The sequence below is a fragment of the Cryptomeria japonica genome, chromosome 2 (genome assembly GCF_030272615.1).
Source record: "Cryptomeria japonica chromosome 2, Sugi_1.0, whole genome shotgun sequence".
In the NCBI taxonomy this organism is placed as follows: Eukaryota; Viridiplantae; Streptophyta; class Pinopsida; order Cupressales; family Cupressaceae; genus Cryptomeria; species Cryptomeria japonica.
In genome coordinates this window covers 635,010,681-635,025,715 of record NC_081406.1, presented here as the reverse complement: position 1 = coordinate 635,025,715, position 15,035 = coordinate 635,010,681, and positions in this window count along the sequence as shown.

The following is a 15,035-nucleotide window of genomic DNA, read 5'->3' as shown; positions in this document are numbered from 1 at the left end:
TCCTTCATACTTATGACCTATTGGACCTTTAGGCACTCTTCTAGAAAATAGGGCTTCAATTTGCTCAAACTCTTCATCCTCTTTCTTCATATCCTCTAGTTCCTTTGCATATAAAACTTTCCAATCACTCTTGCTGGTTGATGATGTAGATGCATGAAAAGCAGATTCAGTCTTTGTAGCTCCAGGAGGACCAAATTCTTCAAGATCAAAAGCAGTAACTTTCCAACCAAAGTATCCCTATTAACAAAAGTGGTAGACATTGTTCTCAACTCATTAATTGCAATAGCCTTCATCTTTTAATCTGGTGGCAAAGCTCTCAGTACTTTAGAAATAATCTCATTTTCTCTTAGAGATCCACCACAACACTAAATTCCCATAACAATTTCATTAACTCTTTCCATAAAGACAGTAATCCTTTCATCTTCCTCCATTTTTCAGGTTCTCATACCTCACCTGATAACCATCAAGTTTATAAATTTTAACATTAGTGTCACCTTCATTAAGAGTAACCAATTTATCCCATTTAGCCTTGGTAGATGATTTGTCAGTCAATCCCATTATTTGTTGATTATATTAAAGTACACTCAAGAGGGCTTCTCTAGATCTACAGTCATTTTCAATGTTCTTATCTAAGTCCGTCGGAGGAGGATTGCTAGATGCTAGATTAAAAGGGGTATAGCCTCTCTTAGTGATCTCCCAAATCTCTTTCCCAATACATCTCAAATGAGTCTCCATCCAATTTTTTCATACTCTGTAATTTGTTAAATCAAGCTTAAGGGTTTCTCTCTGGAAAATAGTTGCAGATGAACTATTAGATGCCATAGTATCTTCCTCAAGTAGTTAAGCTTCTGCAAAGAGGACCAGGCTCTGATACCAATTGTTAGGATAATCGATGGACAACAAAGAGGGGGGGTGAATCAGTTGTCAACATATTATGAAAATTTAAGCATACAAAACCTTCTACCAGAATGTATAAACCAAATACCAGAATAACAGATATATCAGTTAAGAACATATATAAATCACATAATAATTACCATCCATCCGCAACACATAACACCGATATTTGTACGTAGAAAACCCGGTAAAGGGAAAAACCACGGTGGGAAGCCTACCCATAGTCCGATAATACTTTTGTAGTATGTCATTACAATAAGAGGGACTTGCACGTGCAGAAAGGCCAACAACCTAGAGTGCACTGCTCATCACAAAGGAGCCTCACTGACTGCAAAAGAAATCCAGACAACAATCCAGATAGATGAGTGAACTGCAAGAGTAGCATCTCCTATGCTTGAGTACAATTCTAATTAAGCTCAACACCGGAGGTCATAAACCTCTTACACATATCTGGTTCAATCACCTATAATCAATCAAAACCTCTGCATATGAGTACAACTTTATTTGCATGCATATAATCTCATAACCTTAATCCCATAATCTACAAAGAGATTCTACATCATATTTATACCAACCTGGGACCTAAAAAATTAGGTTGGTCATTAAAAAGATAATACAATAAATACATAACGTGAAACTAAAAAACCAATGATAATCCAAGTCAGCCTAAGACCGAAACAACATAAACCAATCGATAAATCCAACTGGTAACGCATCGGGAGCATCCACCAACACGTTACATAAACCAGTCCATAACCTAGTAGATTAAGACCAGACCTAAAATAGGTCACCATGAGCCAAATGCAACACCACCAATCAATAGGAACACAAACAAGATAACCATCAGTTGCACCAACACCCCTTATCGGATCCATCAAAAGATCTTCAACAACGCGTTGTTGGTAAAACCCTTACTAGTAACCAAAAGGCTTACTAGAACAAAAGATAAATTATGGATCATCAAGTCCCAAACCAACTGAATGAGATGCACATTAGGAATACATGAATAACTAGTCCAAACCAATTCCACAAACTGGAGCATACCAGAGATGATCTCCAGATCAACATCAAAGTTCAACCACTCTACCAGAAGCTGGTAGACAACGAAAATAGCTCGTGTTGACATCAATGACAAACATCAATGCAACACATAATCAACTCCTCCAAAATGCCAACAATCTCCCCCTTTGGCATTGATGGCAACACTAGATGTGAAAAAAATGCAAGTACCAAGAAATGCCAAACAAGTCTCCCCCAAAGGAAGACAACCAACAATCTCCCAAAAATGATACAACAATGAAGTTATGAACTCCCCCTATGAAAGATCTATGTTAAGCTCTGATCTCTCCCCTTTGACTGATATTTTTTGTTAAGATTTGTTTTTCTCATATATCTCTCCCCTTTTGACATCAATGCAATAAATTCAACATAAATATCAAAAGAACCTCTGAACCAAACAATTGACTACTCCCCCTGAGTAGTAGCACCAACACATCAATCTGGAATGAAATGCTCTCACTTATGGATGGTTTATCAGGTTATAACCAAATCAGGATTGCACTAGAGGATCAACACAAAACAACAATCACCTATCAATGGGGAACATACCACTGTAATGTTATGCCTTTTGGTCTTAAGAATGCTGGTGAAACTTATCAAATATCCATGACAATATTATTCCATGACATGATACATAATATCATGAAGGATTATGTTGATGATCTACTCGCAAAATAAAAAAATAGAGAAGGTCACCTTGATGTTCTTGCTAAGATATTTGACCGATTAAAACAATACAATGTTAGGCTAAGCCCAAATAAATGTGTGTTCAATGTCACAACTGATAAACTTATAGGCTTCATTGTTTCTAACAAAGGCATTGAGGTGGATCCCGCAAAGGTCAAAACAATACTTGACATGCCACCACCATCAACACTTAATCAGCTAAGGGGATTACAAGGAAGATTGTATTATCTGAATATGCTTTTGGATTTAATTGTGTGAATATTTTTGCGTCAACGTTTTGGATCACACTCTGTGATCCATCATCAGGATGATAGTAGAGAGCACAAGGAGAAAATAGATAAAATTGCAAACCTGGGCTCAATAAAAAGATAGGTGGGGAGAGAGAGAAAGGGTGTGTCAGCAAAGGACAAGCGACATTTTAGGGTAGGGAGATAAAAATACATATAAGTAAAATTATGAAAATAAAAAAAAATAAAAAAAGGAACCCACAAGTAAAAACACACCAATGAGAAAAACCAAAAGAAATAGAAGATACCAAGAAACATACAAATGAAACCAAAACAAAGAGAGCCCAAATAAATAGAAAAAAAAAAAATTAAAAAAAACACAATTAAAATAAAAATAAAATAATAAGTTAAAATAAAAATAGAAATAAAAAATGGAAAAAAAAAATAAAACAAATAACTAACAAATTCCCAATACAAATAAAAATAAGGGAAAGAAAGTAAAGATAAACCTAATTCAAAGGATGAAAGCAAAGGCTAAAAAAGAGACAAAATGAAAAGGAATAAAAACTAATGAAAGAAAGAGTATATATATATTTAAAGACACAAAGAATAAAAATAATAAACCTATAATAAAGTCAAAGCCAAAAGGGAGGAGGGAAGAAAGAGAGGAAAGAAAGAAAACAAGGAGAGGAGGGGTAAGGTGAGGACACCCATATGAAAAGAAGGAAAAAAGGACAACCCAAGGAGGAGGGGAAGACCAAAACCTAAGGGGGAAGGAAACCAAGGGACAAGGAGACACAAGGGGGACAAAGGAGAAAGCGGGAAATTGAATGAAGAGGCAATTCACCCAGGGAGAAGGTCAAGGATGGAGAAGACAAAGCTTATTGATTGTAGAAAGGAATGGTTACCACGACATGCTTAACCTCCACCCTTGATCATGATTTAGGTTAGAGGGGTGGTTGTTGATTTCAATAGCCTCCTTGAGTTTTTTCTTAAAGAAATTATCTTCTTTGAACAAGATTTCTATGCTTTCGACACAAATATGGTGCTTGGTGGATCTAGAGTGCTCGAGAAGAGCAAATTTGAGGACATGTTCATGTTTAATGTTGATGACATGTTCCTTGATTCTAGTCCCAAACGAATGTCATGTTTCACCTATATAAGGTGCACCACATGAAAACATCACCTTGTAGACTCTTGACTCCGAGATAATGTCCCTAGAGTATTTGAGAGGGGAGATTCAGTTCCTGACCAATGAGAAAGGCTTGAAGGCACATTGGAAGCCTTTCTTGGAGAGGATTTTAGAAATTTGATGGGAGATTCCTTCAATATAAGACAGGGAGACGAATGGGAGGTCAAAAGGAGTAGAGTGGGTTGAATGCAAGAAGAAAGGAGATTTGGCTTGGTTAAGGGCTCTAGAGATATCCTTGTTGGAAAGCCCATGTAATCTAAAGATGCAATGTAAATGGTCAAGCTCTTGGTCTAAGTGGTCACCATCAAAAATATGATATGACCTCAAGGCCAAGGTTTTGAAAAACCCAAATTTTTGGCAAGGGTGGTGATGTGATAAGGAGTGAAGGTAAAGGCCTGTGTGGGTGGATTTGCGAAACACACAACGACCTATGGAGTTGTCTAGTTTCTTAATGAGCAACACATCCAAGAAAGGAAGTTGGTTGTCAGATTCCACTTCTATGGTGAAGGAGATGTAAGGTGATATGTTTTTGAGGTGGGATAGAAAATCCTCTAGCTTTTCCAATCTGTGGGGCCAACCAAGCACCATATTTGTCTCGAAAGTACAAAAATCTTGTTCAAAGGATAATTTCTTTAAGAGGAAACTCAAGGAGGCTATTGAATCAACAACCACCCCTCTAACCTCAATTGTGATGAAGGGTGGAGTTTAAGCATGTCATGGCAATCATTGCTTTCTATCATCAATAAGCTTCATCATCCCCATCCTTGACCTTCTTCCCAAGTGGCTTGCCTCTTCTTTCTTTTTCCTGCTTTCTCCTCTCCCCCCCTTGTGTCTCCTGGTCTCTTGGTTGCCTTCCCCCTTAGGTTCTGGTCTTCCCCTCCTCCTTGGGTTGTCCTTTTCTCCTATTTTTTGTGTGGGTGTCCTCACCCTACCCCTCCTCTCCTTCTCATTTTTCTATTTATTTGGGATCTCTTTGTTTTGGTTTCATTTTTATGTTCCTTTGTATCTTCCATTTCCTTTTGGTTTTGCTCATTGGTGTGTTTTTAACTTGTGGGTTCCTTTTTTTTTTTTTAATTTTTGGAATTTTTTTTTTTATATTTTTATCTCCCTACCCTAAAATACCACTTGTCCTTTGATAACACACCCTTTCTCTCTCTCCCCACCTATATTTTATTGTGCTCAGGTCTACAATTTTATTTATTTTCTCCTTGTACTCTCTATTATCATCCTCATGATGGATCACAGAGTGTGATCTGAAATGTTGATGCAAAAAAACTCACACAATAAAATCCAAAAGCATATTCAAATAAACTAATGGATTGTATAAATATAATGACATTGATTAACACCAATCATGGGAGGGAATTGTGGTTCAAATCCAAGTAACTAGAAACACTAAGGGTCAAACTCGTAAAGAAGGTTGCAGACCTGGCGTTCCTAAAAAGATGCAAAGACTATTAGTTATTTCTATTTTTTGTTAGAATCGTCCATCACCTCTAGGATTCAAGAACAAAGCACATTTTCTTAAGGGTCAGTCTCTCTCTCTTGAGGTTTGTCATCAAATCTACCAGGAGGTTGATTGATCTTTTAAAATCGAGACTCCTACCTCTCCATTTGGAACCTGCAGCCTCTCTTTGTCCTGGTCTCTAAATGGGCCTCGACACTACCTCCTATGCTAGAGCCATCGATAGGTAGGGGTAATGTGTGACCAAATAAAAGAGAAAGCTCAGCTCCTTATAACACAAGAATGGTGCTTTCCATTTGGCACCTACCTGCAATAATCACTAGTTGTTACATCCTTTGTCTCCCCTTCTTACTCCTCCTTCGGTTGGTTCGCCCCCCTCTACCTACTCTCCTCCTCTACAAAACCTTCAACCCCCACTTTCCTCTTCTTATCACCCTACACTTACCTGTTGGCTTGATGATGATTGTAATGAATGAATTCATATGTTGTCATTGATGGAACATGTACACACACATATGTTCACATTGTCATTGTAATCTTAGACAAACCGATATTATTTCTAAAAGTTACTTGTATTGCAACCGGTATTTGATGTTTACTTTATGATGGTTTAGAGAGTGTCAAACTGGTACATATAGACAACCGGTATATGCAAGAATGACTTGACACCAACTTGGAGATTCAACGAAGACCATCAAAGAAGGAAATGGAGGACAATCAGTTTACATGTTGAAAGTGTTTAACTCTTAATCGGTATCGATGTTCCAACCAGTATTCATTGATTGTGTGATGATTTATTACCAGTCATGATGAGTTACTCCTAAGCGACAAATTTGGGTGGTCATTTGTGATGAGTTATGTTAGATTGTCTAGATACACTGCACCTAGGAAATTGTGATATGATTTCTAAGTTGACATGAAATATAATGTCTATATAATGATATTATGATGAACTATTGTAAAGATATGATATGATGTGAGATAGAAGTATTAAGTTGTTGAAGGCATTAAAAAATATGTTGGTGATGCAGTTTTAAGTGAGCAGAAGAGGATCTATTCAAGCAAGTTGTGCTACTTCTAGATCACACCACTTGTAATTTTTTAATCACTACAATGTCAGATCCCCTAACTGGGTAAGCTCTAACAAGCTTCATTATACAAATCCTTTAACAAGGTAATCCATTAGTTTGGATTCACAAATCCTCTACCGAGGTTACTCCTAATAGGGTACTACCTTTAATAGGGTACAACTCCTAACAGAGCTTTGGGATCTTTAAAAGGATTCACTCCTAGCAAAGCACTTTTGTAGACCTTAACCGGCCAGTTACCTATTATTGCAGATAGTTAACTTGTGAGTCCAATCTCATCGTGGTTTTTCCCATTTGGGTTTTTCACGTATAAACACTTGTGTTATGGTGGATGTTTTAATTATTGTGGATGCTTTAATATCATTTTGGATTGCATGCAGTGTTTAGTAGACCTGTTAAGTATCTCAACCAATCAGTGTTTAAAGTGATTTTTTTTTGTTGTCACTAATTCACCCCCCCTCTCAGTGATTAATAAGTCTATCAATTGGTATCACAGCCTAACTTCTTTAAGGTTTAATCGCTTGGAAGGAAACCCTAAAGCCACCATGGGGGATATGAGCTACATTGAGATGGCTAGAGTGCTTGAAGCTACCAAGGAAGAACTTGGAACCCTAAGGCTCAGATTTAAAGCCTCACAAGTCAAAAGGAGAGAGCCGACTGAAAAACTATTAGAGATATCTGATAATAGTTCTTCAGATGAAGCTAACATTAATGCATTAGCTGAAGAAGTTGAAAAACTAAATAGTGAAAAGCTAAATCTAAGAAGAGAGTTAGAAGCCCTAACTATCCACATGAGTCAAGAGCTGGAAGCTAGGAGGACAACTAAAGACCTTGTCAAAGAAAGAGATCATGAGATTGCTAAGATCAAACAAGAGAATGCAACCTTACATGAGCATTGGCATGCAGAAAAAGAGGCTTTGTAGCTAGATCTTGAAATGACATCATCCCAGAGAAAGACTCTTACAAAACACAATGAAGATATTACCAGAGAACTCACTAAGGCTAATGGAAAGTTGGAAAAATTCAATGAGAGTTCTTCTATGCTAGACTAGCAGATCTAATCACAGAGGATGAAAGGTGATACATCTGGACTATGATTCAACACATCTGAGAAAGGAGAGTCTTCTGGAACAAAGAGAAACATTACAAAACTTCTCCTAAGGCTAAGAAGCCTACCAGTAAGAGAGTTTTTAAACCTGTTTGCTTTGTCTGTCATAAACCTGGATATACGACTAATGTGTGTAGAAACAGACCCAATGAGAATACAGGCTACAATGTAAATACTAGATATGTATCTAAGAGATTTGAAGGTCATTGTTTTGCATACACACATGTATGGACATAGATCAGTTGAATGCAGATATGGAGAAAATAATCCAGTACCTCACATGATTCACATACCTAATGGTAACTGGAGGAGAACCTATGTCAACTGGTTTAGTCCATTGGAGATGGAAAAGGTAACTAATTTCATTTGCACCGTTTGTAACAATTATGGTCATGTGGCTATGAATTGAAGAAGGAGAACCAGAAGAGGCAATGCAGGACCTTGGAGATCATCTGGAATAGCTCGCTATCATTGTCATAAACCGGGACATATGGCGAAGTTTTTTAGAACAAAAAGAACAAACCGGTTAATCATTTTGTAGATCAGAAAGGTAAGCAAAAGGTAAATATTGAGGAAACCAGAGAAGAGATGAATCGAATCTGGAAAAATAAGAGTGATGATATACCCACAGAAGAACCCAATCCTTCACCCAGTGTGGAGAATCCTACACTGGTGAATTGAGCCTTTCACAAGGCTAACGAGACAAGTATCAATACCCTTGATTGTGATGATGTGTATAGGAATCCTGGTTTACATTTTACCAAAGTCATACAATACTTCTCATAGTCTTATAGTTCTTCTCCCCCTTTGACAATAATGCCAAAGTGAAAGTAAAACATGAAATGTCAAACTTTACTATTCAACATCATCAACCTGCAACTTGATGCTCCCCCTGTGGAATAACTCCGCTCTACACCAATCCTGTTGTAAAATTCTGCAAGTAGCTCTGGGACTGATATATTCTACATCACGCTCAATTGACCTCATGTAGGGGTACAACCCCTAGCTGACCTCTAAGATACTCAAAAGTAGTCTTAGGCAGAGGTTTAGTAAAGATATTTGCAAGCTTCTCCTTTGTAGAAACATGCTTCAATATCACATCTTTACTCTGCACTTTTTCTCTCAAGAAATGATACTTCAATTCAATATGATTGGTTCTAGCATGCATCACCGGGTTCTTTGAAATATTTATGGCACTGGTGTTGTCGCATAAGATCTTTATCGGTTATGTAAACTTCAACTTGAATCCTTTCAAAATGTGTTTCATCTAGATAGCCTGGGTAAAGTTCATATAAGCTGCAACATACTTAGCTTCAGCAGTAGACTGAGATATACAACTCTACTTCTTTCTATTCCAAGATACAAGTCTTCCTCCAAGAAAGAATACTCCACCGGTTGTTCTTTTTCTATCATCCACATTACCTACCCAGTCTGCATCTGTGTACACATTCAAATCAAAGTTACCTGCATATGGATACCATAAACCATAGTCAATAGTACCTTTCAAATATCTGAATATTCTCTTGGTTGCTATCAGGTGTGTGTCCCTTTTGGATTCTTCTTAAATCTAGCAACTAGACCAACTGCATGAGCTATATCTGGTTTGTTGTGAACAACATAGTGCAACTTCCCTATTATTGACCTTTACTCCTTTTCAACAACAGATGTGGCTTCACCTTCCTTAGACAGTTTACAACCTATAACCATTGGTGTCCCAACTGGTTTATAGTCACTCATTCCAAATGTCTTTAATACCTCTTTCACATATTTAGACTATGTGATAAAAATACCACTCTTCATTTGCTAAATTTGCAAGCTTATGACATTTTTTTATCTCTCCCACTAGAGAGATTTCAAACTCATTTTTCATTTCATTTGCAAAGTCATTTCTCATGTCATCATTCCCTCCAAATATGATATCATCTACAAACACTTCACTCACCAGTATCTTATCTCCTTCAAATTTGAGATATATGTTGTTGTCTTCATTGGTTCTCTAAAAACCTATCTTCGTCAGGTGTGAATGTAGCCTCTCATACTATGATCTCAGTGCTCGATTCAAACCATATAGTTCCTTGTTCAATTTATATACCATATCTTTTGCATCGGTCAAAGCATAACCATCTAATTGCTCAATGTATACTTCTTCTTCCAGTATTCCATTTAGAAGTGTTGACTTCACATCCATCTGATATAATTTGAATCTCTTATGTGTTGCAAAAGTAAGTAAAGTCCTAACACCTTCCAGCCTAGCAATTGGTGGAAAAGTCTCACCATAGTCTTCTCCTTCTTCTCGTGCATAACCTTCACATACTAATCTAGCTTTCTTTTGGACTACTACTCCATCTTCATTCATTTTATTACTGAATACCCATTTAGTACCTATCAAATTTTTATTCACTAGTCTGGGTAATAGGGTCCATGTGTTGTTATTCTCAATTTGATCAAGCTCCTCCTCCATAGATTTGATCTAGTGATCATCTCCAAATGCTTCCTTAGCAGTTCTAGGCTCAATAGTGGAGATCATGCAATAATTCTCTCTAATTCTTCTTCTGGTTAGCACTCCAACATCTTTATCTCCAATAATCTGGTCAAGATTATGATTGAGTCTCACATACCTTGGAATAATATGATCATTATCTTTAGGTTCTTATTCATTATTATCATCATCTTCTTCTGAATCTACCTTTTCTGGTTGAACCGGTACAACAACATTCTCTTTACCAGTTTCAAGTTTCACCATTTTTGGCTCCAAAAATAGAATGCAAGGATCTTCTTCCTTTTTCTCCACACTGGTTTCTCCCGAGACTTCAAGATACTCATCCACTCGAACATCAACACTTTCAATGATTCTTTGTGTTCAGTTGTTGTAACATTTTTAGGCCTTACTATTGGTGGAGTAACCAATAAATATGCCTTCATCACTCTTAGCTTCAAACTTGCTAACATAGTCACCTCTCTTAATAAAACATTTACTGCCAAATATCTTAAAATAACTGACATTAGGTGATTTACCATACCAGTATTCATAAGGAGTCTTATCCTTACCTCTTTTTACCAGTATCTGGTTCATAGTGTAGACAATTGTACTAACAACTTCTCTCCAGAAAGTTTTTTCTACACCTCCTTGAATCAACATTGTTCTAGCAGCTTCAACAAATGACCGGTTGTTCCTCTCTGCAATAACATTTTGTTGTGGTGTCCTCGGTGCAGAAAGCTGCCTTTTGATACCATTTTCTTCACAATAGTTAGTGAATTCCTTAGAAGTGAATTGACCACCTTGATCAGTCCTCAGACACTTTATCTTCTTACCACTTTCCTTTTCAGCTAAGGCCCTAAATGCCTTGAGCTTACCAAAAGCTTCTGGAATGTGACCCACATCATCCTTGAGAAATCATCAGTGAAGATCATAAAATATCTGTCACCTTGAATACTTTTAGTCCTTATGGGTCCACAAAGATCTGTATGAACCAAGTCTAACAAATATTCTGCTGAAAAAGATTTGCTCTTAAAAGTTGAGGTTGTCATCTTTCCCAACTGATATTCCTTACATAGAGCATTAACCGGTTTGTCCAACTGAGGCAAACGTCTCACTGTCTTGGACTTACTAACTTTGACAATGTTATCAAAATTTATATGACAAAATCTCCTATGCCAAAGCTAACTATCATCTATCTTAGCAATTAAACAGTTGTTGACTTTAGGATTTAGGTAAAACAGGTTACCTTTAGTCTGCTTGCTGGTTGCAATCAAATCACCTTTGTTCTCATAGATTTTGCACATTCCATTCTTAAACTCCAATGGATAACCTCTGTCATTGAGTTGTGCAACACTCAAAAGATTGTGCTTTAATCCTTCAACCTAGTAGACATCATCTGCACTGCTCTTTCCATTAAGAGAAATAGTTCCCTTACCTTTTACCATGTAGGGTGAGTCATTACCAAAGCTCACAAATCCTCCATCAAATTCCTTCAAGGTAAGAAATTTTCTCTGGTCACCGGTCATGTGGTGTGAACAACCACTATCAATGATCCAATCATCAGAACTATCCATGCGAGAAACTAATGCCTTCTGATCAGATGTCTCCTCTTTGATGACAACAAAGACAATGTCTTCATTAGCATCACCCTCAGATTCCTTATCAGTGATACCACCATCAACTGCAATGAGACAATCTCTTTTGCCTTTTCCTTTGTACTTCTTGAACTTCTCACACTTGTGCTCATTGTCACCATTAGGACAGTTATCTGCAATGTGTCCAATCTTGTTACATGCAAATTATTTCAAAGGTAATTTACCTTTGTACTTACCAGTACCTCTGGGCACCCGCTTGGCCAACAATGCTTCAAGCTCAACTAGACTGTCTTCATCATCAACTTCTCTACTGGATCTAGATTCATAACCGTGACTGACATCTCTACTTTTCCTCATAGATGGGTTAGAAACTAAAACTCTAAATGTAGATTTCATTTTTTGAGCACTACCATCATAACCATTTAATTCAAAAGCATTAAGACTACCAATGATGGAATCAAGAGTTACCTTAGTTTTATCAATAGACTTTAGCTCTTGAATGGTTGCAACTTGGATAGCGTAGACCAGTAGCAGGGTTCTCAACACCTTACTAATCAGTGTGGCATCCTCCACTTTACCACCAACACTCTTGATCTCACCGACTATCTCCTTTATCCTCTGACCATACTGATGGGTATTTTTACCTTCAACCATCCGCATGTCATCGAATTTTCCTCTTAAACTCTATTCTTTGGCAATCTTCACATGCTCATCACCACTATAGATTTACTCAAGTTTCTTCCATACCTCATAAGTAGTCTCCATACCATGGACATCAACATACTCTGCAGCAGACAAAGAACTGATAATAGCCTCAAGTGCTTGATTGTTTTCTTCTTACTCTTTCTTTTGATCATCAAACATAGTCCCACTAGGTGCAACATATTGAGTAACAACATGTTCCTAGTATTGACTTCCAAGACTCTTGATATAAATTTTCATTCTATCACTCCATATTTTGTAGTTCTCTCTATTAAACTTCAGACCTTCCTTCTTCATCATGTTCTACAAGATCTTTACCTCAAGTTGTTAGGCTTAGACCTTAGAGGACCTAAAATGCTTCGATGCCAATTGATGGTATGATGAAAGAATAAGGATCCAATCAACTACCAAGAGTGGAGGAGTGAATCAGTAGATAGAAAACTTTATAGACTTTCACCAAACTCAAAATCATCGAACTTCAAATGCAATAATACTGACAAGTTAAACTGGTTGACAATTATAATTGACTAACAGTAAAACAACTTGAAACTCTTAAAACCTTTTAACTTAACTATTCAAATACTTTACTGACAGTAGTTAAAACATATTTCAGATTGTTGTCGGTTGTCATAACATATCAAAGTGGATTTAGCAGTTAAACAATTCAACTATAGTAAACATAACCACAAAAGCATTCACCACTTGACACAATATTTTTGATGTGGAAACCCAAATGGGAAAAACCATGATGGGGATGCATACCCACAAGTATTCTAAACTCTTCTGAAGTTTGCCCTATTAGGAGCCTAGCCTATTAAAGCTTTACAAAAGTCCTGTTAAGAACAAATCCTATTAGGGACCACCCGGTTAAGGGATTTACTATAATGCCCTATTAGAAGCAATACCCCGTTAGGAGTAACCTTGGTAGAGGATTTGGAATCCAAGCTAATGGACCACCTGGTTAGAGGATTTGAATAACACTAAGCTTGTTAGAGCTTACCTGGTTAGGGGATTTGACTATTGTAATTGTTAGAAAACAATAGGGGTTTGTTGACCTATTTGAATAACACTACACTTGCTTGTTCAGATCCTTTTCATGCTCCTATCTGCCTTTACACAAACTCCAAATACATTATCAGGTTCGACAACCACTCTCTCTTACTCACAACTACAAATTGCCAACTCTGAAACAAAACAACTCATCAACCTTATAAACAAATCAACAGGTTGGTAACACAACACAAACCTAATTATCTCATAGAGATTAAAAACAAATCGGTTCAAGTATGACCATTATATTACATAGCAAATTACATAGGAATCACTGTACATCATTCAAGATATCCTTGACCGCTCCTTGATCACCGCTTCATTGAACTCTATAACTCATCACGCAGTTTCCATTACATGCAATGAACTTGCTCATTCCCAAGACAAAAACCATTATCTCAACGCGCCATGAATCATTTAAAACATTTCTCATACAACATGCATACGTGTCATAATCTTTACCGTTCATCATTTGATCATAATCTGCTTCAACTGATTCACCAAGCTCCATCGGTCAAGGTTTGGTCTCATCTATAGGTAGGGTTATCGGTTCATCTCTCCATTTCATAAGTAATATCAGTCTCCTTCACAAACTCTCCTACTGATTGCATTTCCCTTTGCTAGCTCTTCCTACCGATTGCAAGATAACATTATAGCAACATCATTACAACATCATTATCAGTTAATTAACATCAATGACAACATAACGTTTTGTTAATGCAATCTTCATGCAAATTCTAGCACGGTGTTCTAATCGATATTCATTGATTGTGTGATGAGTTATCCCTAACCGACAGATTTGGTGGCAATCTATGATGTGTTATGCTAGATTGTCCAAATACACTCCACCTAGGAAATTGTGATGGAGTTCTTGAGCCGACATGAATCTAATGTCTATATAATGACATTGTACTGAACAATTTTGTGCGATGTGAGATATAGTTGATGTTATAAGTTGAGTTGTTGCAAATTGCAGAAGTAAGTCGGTGATGCAGTATTGAGTGAGATGAAGAGGATCTATACCAGCAAGATGTGTTAATATTAGATCATCCCTACCTATTGTTTTCCAATCACTACAACAATCAAATCCCCTAGCAGGATAATTGTTGAGTTTTTTAATTACAATCAAGGTTGAAATACTAATTCAGTAACCCTTCACGAACTAGAAGCTACATTTAATTATCAACCCAGGGATGTGAACTTGAAATGAAACAACATTGTATATGCACTATGGAAGCCTTCTAAGCTATTGTATCAATTGTGTATAGAAAATAAACTCAGAATAATAAACTGAATTGAAAACATAACAATGCTAGAAATAAAACTAACTATACAACACTGGCTATAGGAAGACTAGTTATTTGCAACAGCAGTGGCTGCAGGATGACTGGTTATTTTCAACAACAGTGACTGTAGGATGTCTGGTTATTTGCAACAACAGTGGCTGCATGACGACTATTCTAAAACTAGTGAAATCAAATATATT